We start from the raw sequence: 13,956 nt of genomic DNA, 5'->3' as shown, positions 1-13,956 counted from the left end.
ATGACCTCCTTGTTGCTGCTGCCAAATAAGAAGACTTGGCTTTTCTCTTTCACTTAAATTTATCTTAATTTAGAAGATAGACACGGTTTTCTAGCTTTTGTCTCATAGTAATCTTTGTCATTTTTTTGTTCTACCCATCTACTCCCCTCACTTTGCTACAGGCACCTCTCTTTCCTCTCAGAGATGCCCCACTGCTGTGAAGTTCTGGTGGGATATTGTGGCTACATTCCATTAAGGAAGCTGAAGGGACAGAACTGTCTCTCTTTTCCCCAGCTCAGGATGTAGTGTTTGTAGGCAGGACTCAGGCAACTGCACACTTTCTCCAGGGACTTTAACACCTGATCAAGTCAGGGTGTAGGAAGGGCTAGACATTATACTCACGTACTGGCAGGGACAGAAGACCCTACAGTTCTTGCTGCATCACACTTGTTATAGTTCATGTGATGCATTTCTCCAGAGCTCATCTGTTTATGCTCACTTTCCAAATCTAGTTCTCCACATTCATTTCTGTTATCTCCAGATATTCTTCAGTAAATTTAAGTTTTGCTTAAAATAAGAGAAAGTGAAACTTTGCTGATGCTGAAGCTCCAATACTTTGGCCACCTCACATCAGGTGGCCATGTGATGTGAGGAGCAGACTCATTGGAAAAGACCCTGATGCTGGGAAAGGTTGAGGGCAGGAGCAGAATGGGGATGACAGAGGACAAGATGGTTGTATGGCATCACCGACTCAATGGACATGAGTTTGAGCGAGCTCTGGGAGATGGTGAAGGACAGGGAAGCCTGGTGAGCTGCAGACCATGGGGCTGCAAAGAGTCAGACATAGAGTGACTGAAAAACAACCTTTGCTGCTTATGAAAAAATGTTAATTGATATAATTTCTAATTCTTCAGCTCTTCTTCTTTAGAGCTTTCATTTTCTACTCTCTATTTCTTATATGTCGCAATTCTTCTGGATACTTTTAAACATCCCTTCTCATTTCACTGTCTATTACCTACATGGGTTATTTTACTTACTCCCTTGACTTCAGCCATCACCTATATACTGCTGCTAAGTCACTTCAGTCATGTCCGACTCTGTGCGACCCCATAGACGGCAGCCCACCAGGCTCCCCCGTCCCTGGGATTCTCCAGGCAAGCACACTGGAGTGGGTTGCCATTTCCTTCTCCAATGCGTGAAAGTGAAGTCACTCAGTTGTGTCCGACTCTTAGCGATCCCATGGACTGCAGCCTACCAGGCTCCTCCATCCATGGGATTTTCCATGCAAGAGTACTGGAGTGGGGTGCCATTGCCTTCTCCGACCTATATACTAATGACTTCTAAATCTAACTAGCCATTCCAAATCTCTCCTCATATTTCTTTAATCACACTATTTGTTTTTTCATTTATTCTACAAATATTTGGTGAATTTCTACTATTAGGTAGCTGTATGATAGGCAATGGAGAAACAAAGCAATGTAGTTGTCCATTTAATGATGGTTAGTCTAGTGGACTCCATGATTTGGTGAAATACATGATTCCATAAACTTTAACCTAATGGATGTCATAGTTTAGTGGATTCCATAGTTGTCATGTAATATTTAACATCTCTACTTGGATATTTCAAAAACAGTGGATTCATCAGCTTTCCCTGACATTTGTATTGAAGTATTTCTCCTATTGGGCTCCTATTTCAATGAAAACATTCAACTGCATATGCCAGGAACCTGAGCACTACACTAACTTTCCCTCTTCACTCCATCTCAACCTCTGCACCATTATTGAATCCAGTCTGTTCAACGTTCTCTGAATCTCTAGAATGTGTCCACTGTCTGCCATCAATTTTGCTGCTGTTTTATGTATATAGGTCTCCATTTCCCCCCCTCCTTTTTTTTTTTTTACATCAACACACCACTAGTCTTGGTTTGGGGTTGCAACCAGAGTAAACTTGACAAAATTCAAGCCTACTTGTGATTATGTTTTGGTTAAAAGCCTTCAAAGACTCCATAATTATCTCAAAATTAAATGTAACCCCTTTTCAAATCTCCTCCTTCTCCCTGTTACATGTCCAACTTCTCACTCACTACTCTACAAACTTCTTTAGAAGTTTGTACTTCTAAGCTACTGAAATTCTCTCACATCAGCAAATGAATTATGCTGTCTCTCAACTCTCTTGCATGGCATATCTTCTCAGTTCCATATGAAATTCCAGCCAGGCCAGTTCCATTCATTGTTTAGGTAACTTATCTTTCCCCCTGAAGGTTTACTCTTCCTACAAGACTCAATTATGTCCCTTTTTTATGAATTCTTAAAACACCTTGCTTTCTTCACATCCTAATATTCATTACTCTGTATCATTAATTTCCATGTTTTATGGGTAAATTTCACTATAATGCAAAGCATTTGAAGGCAGAAATCATACTTTTTTTTACATTGTTTTACCCATAGCACATAGCAGGTGATCCATAATTAGTCAAAACAAATGAATCTTAACATTTGCCTTATCAAAAATTCAATATCAAACCATAAAAATACCTTTGTTTTGTCCAGGCTTTAAATACACTGGATAGATTGATCTGATCATTAACAGAGAGTTTTATCTATCTGAACAGTATGGTACTCTTGTTTATAAGCTGTGCTCCGTTGCATCAGTTATCAGATGACGAAACAGCAACAAGTCCTAGAAGTCCCCTCTAATCATACTTCAGCCATACCACACTACCAACACCCTATTTGCTTTGAAATTAGTAATGTTTCTGAAAATATTTTAGAATCCATTAGGATTGGCTACTTAAGGATTATAGAAATCTAGTGTCCCAAATATGTGATTACGTCCTTCTTAAGGATCCTAAGAACCTACTTTTTTCCATTCCCATTTTCTTATCCTTTTCTTTATTAACTTTCTTCAAAGGTAAAGAAAAGGGGTCCTGAGAAGAGATCTAGGGTAAGAGAATGTTCCCCTTGGTCATTTAGGTCTACATAAGTGATCATTAAGATCTGAAGCTATCTGAGCCCTAAAGCATAAGTTTGAAAGATTTATTTTAAGCTGAAGAATAATAATTAGAAAATAAATAGTATTAAGTACATTGTATGTGCCAGGTGTTACACTGAACTCACACAGGACAGGTAAATAGGCATGTCTTCAACACATTATAGACGAACAGTGTGATACATGAGGGTACCTGAGGGGTCCTGAGACACTTTCAGGGATTCTACAGAATCAAAACTATGGGCAGAATAATATTTTTTGCCTTTTTAACCCTCATTTTCTCATGTGTATACAGTGGAGTTTTCCAATGGCTACATACTATTTGATGTGACAGCAAATGGAATGAATAAGCAGATATGAGAACTCAGACATTGAAGAGATTTGCTAAAACAGTGCCACTCTTTTCAGTAAATACCTTTGTTTTGGAAAATGTTACTTTTCATGAAAAACAGTTTGCTAATGAAGTGAATTTATTGTTGGTTGAACAATAAATACTCTTCTAAAGATCAGCTTTAAATTTATATTAGGGTAAATATTGACAGATATAATATCCTATTACTTAATGTCCTCAATATTTTTTTAGTATAACAGGGTTATTGAGACCAAAAAGTTTAAGAATTGCTGACATAGGCAGTAGAATAAAAGTAAGAAACATCTAGCCATTATTGATTTCCCACACTGAACCTCACTGCAGCTGAAATGAGTCCAAATATGGCTGATGACCTATTTTGATGCAGTGCCCCATCTTGCTATCTCCTAGTCTGTCTTCCAGGGCTGCAGTGCTGGGATAAAGAGAGAATCATAACCAGCACATCCATGTAAATGTAAGCAGTAAGTGGCTGAGGACATTCTTTGTAGAAACTGCTGCTGCTGCTGCTAAGTCACTTTAGTCGTGTCTGACTCTGTGCGACCCCATAGACGGCAGCCCACCAGGCTCCCCCGTCCCTGGGATTCTCCAGGCAAGAACACTGGAGTGGGTTGCCACTTCCTTCTCCAGTGCATGAAAGTGAAAGTGAAGTCGCTCAGTCGTGTCCGACTCTTCACGACCCCATGGGCTGCAGCCCACCAGGCTCCTCCGTCCATGGAGGAGTACTGGAGCGGGGTGTCGTTGCCTTCTCTGTTGTAGAATACTACATTGCTCATTCTCTTATATCAATTCAAAGAATATTGTTACTTAATGCTTATGGAAGTCCATTTTATGGATCATATCTTTACTGGGCATTAAATTTTGATTTACATCTGGGTAAATTGAGGAGAATCTTTTGAGTACTTCTCTTTCTCCTTTGTGCTTATTACGTGCCATGTCTCAGCTAATTCTCAACAGGTATTTGGGTATTAGGACAAGAAGATGTGCCATCGATGTTTGTAAACTAATCAATTGATCAATTCTTGGCTAAAGCCAAAAGCATCATTTCATTCTTGGTGGACTAGCCTATCAACCATGTAGCAAATTACTTCTATCGACAAAAGTATTCAACTATTCTCTTATTCAATGTAACCATCTCATACTCTGAAAGAGTGAATACAAGGTCATTGTAAGTGTCTTCAGTGCCTTGGGAGAGGATTTTAAGGTTTCTCTTTTTAATAGACTTTCCCTGAGAGTAGCAAAGGCACCATAAAAAGAACAGTTAATGAAACTTGCTTTCTTCATTACCAAACTTAATATAAATACTTCAACATGTATGTCCTTATTTTTTGTTTTTTAAATTATTAATGGGGTCTATCTTTACTGGAGTTGGGGGATGGTGATATAAAAGAATAATTATTGCAACAAAAGAGAAGTAACAGAAATTATTGCAACAGAAGAGAACACAATATTTTTCATTGCAACTAATATAAGGAACAATTCATAATCTGTAAAAAAACACAATACAATAAAATTAAGAATGCAGGTTAATCCTTAATTTAACTTACATTAAATAATTATCATGTAGAGGTAAAATCATAGATAATTTCAAGGTATCCAGAAAACTGCAGTTTAAGGAAATGAGGTCTTAGATTTTACACTCTGACATCACCTACTTTTATTTTTCCCTCCAGTACAAACTCGCATCAGGATCCCTTTCCTGCACCATTAGCAAGGTAACTGCCTTACCTAACTGGCATTGTCCCTTTTCATTTTGGGGTACGCAAGTATTTGCCACCTACACTCAGATCGTGGTTTTGTGAGAGGCCACAGAGCAACTTTCTTTAGAGCTATCAAAGCCTTCCTCATTATCCTTTATGGGCTGTGCAGAAAACATCTCAACTATTACACATTTAACTGGAGTGCAGTAGAATGCGTTTGCTGGCCCCCTCCAGTTCCTTGGGTAAAAGCTCTGTTCATAATCAGTTTCTGGTTTTTTAAATGACCCTCAAGAGGTTCCTTCCAGTCCACTTCAGTTCCCTTTTTAGCGTCCCATTGATTTTCCAGACCTTAGGAACGTGTCCTTAACTGCCTGCTTTTCCAATGGCTCTTTCCACTGAATGCTAAAGGGACACTTTGATACTTCAGTCATTGAGAAAGGGATATCTTGAGAACTAACACACCATTTATAACAGTACAGTTTACAATAACATTTCCTGCAGAAAGAAGGTGCCTTTCTCAGAAAGAGAAGGACAATTTCTGCACCCCATTTAGTTTCAAAACTACAAGCAACACCCTTGTTTCTTGTCAATAAAGAGAAAGATAGAGTAGAGTAGCAATCACAATACATAAATGATATTATTTGTCCCCAGAGTGCATACCAAATAGTAACTTGCTCAAAGAGCTTGCATGAATTATGAATGGCAGGAAGACACAGAGAGGAAACTCAGTACAGACCCACCCCACACTGCTGTTACATGGATATTTTAAAGGCAGAGATGCCACATGAACTATGTGATGAGATTGCAAAGGTATATAATTTATGTTTGACTCCCCTCCAGCTCTAAATCTTATTTTAAATAATACAGAGACACTATGAAAGCTGTGCATCTGAAAATAAAGTACTGATTAAATTTTAATATCAAGTAAGCTAATCAATATAATACTCTGAACAATCTCATGGGAATGGTGGAGGCTTCAAAAATATGTCCCCTTGGCCACTAAATAATAACAACAACAACAACAAAGCAAATTAAGAACAACAAAATACCTTAGGCTTACAATATATACAAAAGTGGAAGACAGAAATATAAGGAAACTTGGGCGCTTATGTAGCATTTGGAAACATAATGGTGGGCATGAAAGGACTCCACTTTGACCTGAAAGTCAGGGGCAGAGGCGTTATTATTTCTGTTGCCAAGAAAAAGGGTATTCATATTGTAATTATAACATATTGTTATACTGCCCAGTTCTTTTTTAGACTCTGTAATAAAAAATTATAGTCATTTTTCAAAGAAAATTCATAGAATGATCAGATCACGGCTCTATAAATAAAAATATCCCAGAGACTTTCGGTCTTGTCTCAGAATACAGTATTCATATGTCCTATTTTCTTATTTTTTTCCCTTTACCATTTCCTCTGAGGTTCTTTTGAACTAAATAATCAGGAGAAATTGGGAGGGAAAACAGAGAAAGAAATCCTTTTCTCCTGAAAAAAAAAAATGTATAAAAGAGTTTTTTTTAACATATATTCATACACACACCCTCAAAAAGGCAATAGTTGAGCTGAAACAGAATCATTATCAGAAAGTGTGTCTTAGGAACAAGAAGAAAAAATGTATAGGCAAGGACTCATCTGAATGATCCTAGTTAAGGGCCTTACCAAAGAGATAGCTTAAGTTATCTTTGAAAACTGGAGAGCCTCCCTGCTTGGCTGAGTATGAATTGAATGTTCCCAAAGAAACATTTCACAAATAGGGATACCCTTCCATTTCACACTGCTCCTTCTCGAAATAGCAACACCATTTAGCAATATTTCATATGAAGACAATTACATTGTAGAATTATTGTAGTCTTAGGGCTTCATTAAAATTAAAAAAAAAAGTTAAATCTCTGTTTTGTTGAACACAAGAAATGAATAGTAAATATTGATTTAGAATGAATGCAAACATTTCCCTAGGAGTGGATAATTACTGCCTTTCTATGCAAAACACTTATATTTGAAGAAGCACTTCACTTACTTTGCCATGCGGTATACATTCTTTAGTACATTTTAAATTATACGTTGTCCTGGACAGTGTCTGCTCTATAATTTCTTGTGTCTCTACACCAGAGTCAGTATGTAATTTTAAACTACAAAGTTTCTGCCAACTAGGAGAATAGGTTTAACTCTTTCTCTTTTCTGGATTCACAAATTCTTACATGAAGAGATCTGGAAAGACATAGGACTGATGATCTCAGACCTGGAGCAGTTTGGTCTCTTTTTTAGGCCAACAGAAATGCCACTATTAATGACAACATATTTACAAAGCAGAGACTAAAATGGAACATAGGATTTTTGTATCTAAGCCAATTTACAGCCCATCTAAAAGGTATGAATTAAATAATTATCATTTGAAAATTTTAATGAACTACTACTAGTTTGAATAATTCTTATAGAAGGGTCTGGTTAAATAATGGACTATCATACTTTAGAATATCTCTTGTCAAATTCTTTCATTATTGTTGCTTTATCCCTCTGCCAAGATCTTTACAACAAAGCAGTATTCAAATTACATGAAAGAATACATTTTAACCATTTCAGTATTACCTATGTATACAGTGACTTAATTCAGAAGTTTATGGTAGAATAGTTTTAACTGTACAGAACACACGAACTATGTTTCTATAAAAATATTATTAAATAGTACAGAGTTATAAAACATAATATATATCATGGTATTCATCATTTCTTTACCTGTAAATTTGCTGTTTACTAAAGTAATAAAAATACCTGCAAAATCATCTCATATTAAAAAAATTAAAGTACCCACCATTCTATTCTGTTTCTATGAAATTTGACTTTTTTTTTAAATATGTTAGTGATACTACATAGTATTTGTCTTTCTCTGTCTCGCTTATTTCACTTAGAATAATGCTCTCACAATAGTGGTTACCAGAGGCTGGGGGCAGGGAAAAGGGGGAGATGTATGTAAAGGGCACAAATGTTCAGTTAAAAGAAGTCCTGAGGATCTAATAAACAGCATGGTGACTATAGTTATTAATACAGTATTGTATGCTTAAAAGTTGCTGCAAGTAAATGTAAGCATTCTCATTATACACACAAAAAAATATTACAGCAAGGGGATGGATGTATTCATTATATTCATTTTGGTAATCATTCTACCATGTATATCAAATCATTATTTTATACACTTTTAATATAGATCATTGTATGTGTCAATCAGTCCTCAATACAGTTGGAGAAAATTATAAATAAAATGTTTAAGAGACTAAAGAATGAAGAAATGAAAGCCCACAAAATGATAAATTTGGAGTAAAGTTACTCAGCAAAAACTAAATGAGATGAGACCAAGGGACTGTTTACATGCACAGAATAGCAGTATGTCCTGCTTCCGCACAATCTTCACCATCCCATCATGGGAAATTTAGTCTTATTTGCTCTCTCTGGTTTCAAACTGCACACAGCCTCCTACCTTTTGGATGTATTAAAGTTTGCAATAAAAAGGAAGAAATGAACTCTAAGAGGAACAAAATCATTTCAATGATTATGGCAACTGTGAGTATACTTGAAGATTCATCAGTTTCAACCTTTTGCATGTCATGTAGTGCCTTATGGTGTCCACTGTGCTCTCTTATGTTTGTATCCTCTCCCATTATTGGCTTATTTTAGGCCAATTTGTCTGGACACAGTAACTGCCTGGGGAATTCATTAAACATGATTCTCAAGACCTTATTCCAGAGAGTCTGACCTGATAAGTCTGGAACAGGGCCCAGGAAATTTTTTTTTAATGCTCCAGATAAATTTTTATGATTATGTTTGGCAAATATGGTTCTAGACCTTCATCTAACCCATCCTCCAAGCAGACTTTTATTTTTAGTCAGTGTGGGCAGTATCTTCACTAGCCATATTTGAGAGGCTGCTCAGTGAGAAATATCCTCACTGTTCCTGTTTCAGTGTAAAAGGAAAGCACAGCTAAGACTAACTTTAAGTCATACTAGAGTAAAACTAATTAATACCAGCCCTGTTTCTTGATGGAGGTTTTGAAAGAGGTGTGTTTTAAGGAACAGGAAAGTCTGAGTTACTCAAGTGCAGTTTGAAAAGTAAGTGGGTACAACAAATGGACACAGAACTGAGAGGGCTAGATGGAGACAAAACAGATAAATTATCTATGTCACAAATAAGCTTGACCTCTGTTCCTTGGAAATATACTAAATCTAATAGTTTTCTAAGGATAGACTTAATCTGCAAAAGACTATGAGGATCATAGTGATGTTACTTTTTTTTAATGCAAACGACAACTTAATACCTCACAGAAACTATGGAGACAAAATTCATGAGCACATGGTGAAAATGCCAGATTTGATCACAACCATGTGAGTCAATTCCAACCTCAATTGTGTCTCTGCAAGTGGTATCAAGAGATATTTTGGAAGAGAACGGAGTAGTATTCTAGATGACAGTGCTAAGGTAAACAGCACTGATGAACATCAGAGGTATTTTTAAGAGCGTTGTAAGTGTTAGGTGCTCAGCTGTGTCCAGCTCTTGTGACCCCATGGACTATAGCCCGCCAGGGTCCTCTGTCCATAGACTTTTCCAGGCAAGAATACTGGAGTAGGTTGCCATTTCCTCCTGCAGGGTATCTTCCCAACCCAGGGATCGAACCTGGATCTCCTGCATTGAAGGCAGATTCTTTACCATCTGAGCCACCAGGAAAGCCCATTTATAAGAATAAATAGTCAAATTTTTTAAATCATAAAGATAACAAATGGGCATGGTAATGTGTTTGACTTTGTCCATCATGTCCCTCCATATTCCACCACTCTAACGAGTGAATTGTGTAGAAATTTTTGCATTTTTTAATGTGTTTCTTAGCAGCACAGCAGGACAACCGTGGACAACACACACCAAGACTCTTACTAAAAGAATACATATCCATAACAGGGTCTAGAATCCAGCCTTTGATTACAGGCATTCACTGATTTTAGAAGCTCCTTTATTTTATAAAATCTAAGCTACTACTGATTGCAACACACTTCCTGATTTCTGAATTGTTAAAAGGTGAAAAAATGGGCATCATAGAATCATAATATGTGAAAGTCTTATAGAAAAGAAACTAAAACAACAAATAGACAGCCTTTTGAGTTTGTAAAGTGTGTGCATTTGTCACTCAGTCATATCTGACTCTTTGCAACCCCATGGACTATGGTCTTCCAGGTTCCTCTGTCCATGGAATTTTCCAGACGAGAATACTGGAGCGGGTTGCCATTCCCTTCTCCAGGGGATCTTCCCAACCGGATCAAACCCCTGTCTCTCACACTGCAGGCAGATTCTTTACCATCTGAGCTACCAGGAAGCCTGAGGTTGTAAAGATGTTTACCAAAGAAATTCAAAGTTTAACAAATAATGGTCTAAGGGAACGGTCCATCCCCAAGTCATTCCTCAGGGTGCTGATACCATGTGAGGATGCCATGAGCTGGTTAGAGTCAATGTGTCACAGCAGGAGAACCTTTGCCTTCTCAGATGAAGCTATGATAGACAATGGACAAGAGCCATTGAGAGCAGATGTAAGAGTAGCCGGATTGGTGGAGAGGAATCTGTGTTCCTCACCAGAAGGAAGAGATCCTGCTACTCTAGTCCAACAGAATACAGTATATACCAACAACTCTTGACCACTATAAGTTGTTTCTCCTCCTCTTTTCTATATGTTAGTCTTAATGAATTTATCCCCCTTTTTCTTGTCTGTTGTCTCTGGAAGAGGTAATTAAAATCACCATTTAGCATTCAGTGAGTGAACCATGAAATTATTACTGCTGTATTATACTCAAAGCAAATACACATCCCCTAAAGACTCAGCTTGGACCTGGGATGCAGTAAGAAAGTGAGCCTAGAGTTTATATACCTTTTGGAAGGGGTAAATGTGTATATAATACATAGGAGAGTTGCATTACTTTAGGCAAAGGCATTAAAAAATTGTTCATATATAATGATCTTATGTAGAGAAAAATGGGCCACAAGTTGTAACTTGTGAGTTTATACCTATTATTGATACTTGAGGGAAAACTTAGCTTTCGCTATGGGAACTGTCTCTGTGCTGCATTATTTTGATATATACTCTCCAGGATTGCTAGCTGTAAAATCACCTGTGCTCTTCCATTATATGGAGATAGATCACCTAGAATGAATCCATCGGAGAAGAAAGTAAATCCTGGAGAAGGGTGTGAGAGAGTAAAAAAAAAAAAACTGTGTGTGTGTGTGCACACGCACATGTGCTCATGAGAAGGGAGGGGAGAGGAAAAGGAGAGAAGTGGGAAAAAGGAGATCAGAATCCCTAGAAACATGAGAAATTATGGAAGAAAAAGTTGGTATTACTGTCAATTGAAAGATGCCTCATTAGCACAGAATAAATTGTCTTGTTTCAAATTTCACAATAGCTTTGTAAAGGTGGGGTCAAATAAGAAAACTGTTACTGACTCACTGTCATTAAATCATTGCAAGTGGAGAGAAAGTAGATCTCCTATCTTGCTTTCACAGAGAAGCTGAATCTAAAGTACCACAATACACAACCAGAAAATATCCTGCTAATGAAGTCAAAATCAAACAGCCATTATAGTGAACTCTTGTTGAATTCCTATCATGTGCCAATCATTATGCTATTAATGATATGTTAACTCTTTCCATTCCCTCAATAACCAAAGTAAGTAGTTTTACTCCGTTGTACAGATGAAAAAACTGAGGCTTACAGAAGATAAACAATTTGCCCAGGTCGCACAGCCAGCTTGGATTAGAACCCAGGCTCTTTGCCCTTACTCATCTGTTCCCTTAACCACCACACTCAACTTGGGACAAGTATAGTACTTCCCAAATACCAGTGGAATTCATGTATTTATCTTTATCTCCTGTCCAAGTCTAGAATGAGAGAAAAAGTGTTTTCTCTCTGCCAACAATACCACTAACATTGCTACATTGACATTATTCAGCAAATCGCTTTCACTTAGTAAGCATGGTGAGAACTCCCTGCCTAAACACTATAAACAAGTACAAATCCAGCTAGAAATAGACCAAAAAATTCAAAAGTAGTATAAGAAGTGGAATTTATTATTAATTCCCCTTCAAGATTTATTTTAAGACCCGACTGACTGTATATAAGTGCTGGACACCAGGACAGAATCTAATTAAGCCTGGCCGTTACTCAGTGTCGAGGCTCAGACTTACCCTACTTGAGTCCTTGCGGCGGGACACGATTTCAGAACGCTGAGTGTTCAAAGGAATGTTACTTCTGCAAACAGCATTCTTAATGTCAAAGGATAAAGCATCCCAGTTGTGGGGAACGTTGTTGTACATCTACCAGGAAAATATTCATCAGCTACCCAGTTGGTCATTCCCTTTGCCTTTGGCTATTTGGACAAATTTTAGTATATATTTAAAATACCCACAAGTTCTCCAATCTTAATTATAAAGCTTGAGAAAAAATGTCCAGTGAAATGTCCAGGTATAAAATAAGAACCTCTTTTTAACTCCTTTGCCTCAAGATTTACATAACTGCAAGGGCAAGGAAATCAAATGATAAAATAAAATACCAGATACTACAGATTAGAAATGAAAAGTAAACCAGCCACATGCCAGTTTCTTGCTACAAGTTCCAGTGGATACCAAAATCAATGTGACTGAGGGAAGATGTAGTTTGGAGAGAAAAATCTCCCAGGATAATCAAGGGATATATTTTCAAGTCTATTTTCCCCCACAGAACTGTTTTGTTTTCTCACATCAATGAGCTAGAATAAAATGCGGACCCCATGATCAAGCTGGCAGAAGTCATGCTCCCTACCTGGATGCTCGAAAATTGTAAATCACAACTTTACAAGGATTTAACTTTTCCCTTTCCAAAATAATCAAATGTTGTGGCGAGGGGGCCACTAATCATGACAAAAAATATACTGCAAATTCTTTCTTTTGGTGCCAAGTCCAATAAGTTCTCTGAGTGAAATTAAATGCACGATCGTATTCCAAACCACAGCTTCCCTTGAGGATGTGCAAATCTCAAGTGGGGGCTGAAAGGCCAGTTGTATCAAAGCCCAGGGTTACACCCATTTTTTTCAAGTTTTTTTTTTTTTTTTTCTTTTTTAACTACTGCCTGCAGTGTAAATGGCTCTGGCCCCTCTGCTTTCCAGCCTTCATAGTCAAATCAGCGCTTCATACTTTCCACATTCTGCATCTCAAAAGTGGGCCAGTCCCTGACTTCTCTTAGTTTCTCACAGTTTTTGTTTATTTTAAGAGATTCTCTGCTGAACTCCAGGGAAGGGGGGAAAGAGGAGGGAGAGAGAGGAATCTGCTATGTTGTAAGCAATTACTGGCTCCATCTCTTAGATCTGCAGTATCACAGGAATTAGAGATGGAAAAGACCCATTAGGTCATCCTGTACACCCCGGGCCAGCACAGTGTTATTCCCTACTGTAGATTATCTCTTCTGAGAGTTTTTAATATGTTTCAAGGGAAGCCAATGATAACATGGTTTCACTTTATTTCTTTTGCTGCTTTGTTCTGTCCAGTCTACAACATGCCATTTCTACGGATGGATCTAGGGTGACTTTTCAAAGGACATTTGACTGCCCATAAGAATTACAACATTTGTGCTTTCCAACAGCTATGTTCCATAAGTTCAGCATGAAAGCATTCACAAAAACAAATTCTAAACTGCCAACATTTAGTCCCAGGGATGGAAATATTACATATAAAATAATTTTGCATAGACATATTCCATATAACTAGTACATTATGTCACAATATAGCTGTGTGAGTGTGCATACATGTTCACATAAAGTACATACAAATACTCATCATTACTCCAGAGTGTTTCTGTTTCCTTAAAGTTGTGCCAAATGCTGCATAATTCACGAAAATGTGATCCAAAATATTTAAGGT

The 13,956-nt window shown here is 37.4% G+C and overlaps 1 long non-coding RNA gene across 2 annotated transcripts in view; it reads right to left on the bottom strand.

The window, feature by feature from the left end:
• Nucleotides 1–12,342, bottom strand: part of LOC138990222 (uncharacterized) — a 291,199-nt gene extending 278,857 nt beyond the window's left edge. For both annotated transcript variants that reach the window (XR_011466341.1, XR_011466340.1), the window contains exon 1: nt 12,250–12,342. This is a non-coding gene — a long non-coding RNA (uncharacterized lncRNA). The remainder of the gene's footprint in view (nt 1–12,249) is intronic.
• Nucleotides 12,343–13,956: the final 1,614 nt, after the last annotated feature.

Source organism: Bos mutus, chromosome 2, assembly GCF_027580195.1.
Source record: "Bos mutus isolate GX-2022 chromosome 2, NWIPB_WYAK_1.1, whole genome shotgun sequence".
In the NCBI taxonomy this organism is placed as follows: Eukaryota; Metazoa; Chordata; class Mammalia; order Artiodactyla; family Bovidae; genus Bos; species Bos mutus.
The sequence above is the reverse complement of the archived record's forward strand: the minus strand, read 5'-3'. Positions and strand labels throughout refer to the sequence as shown.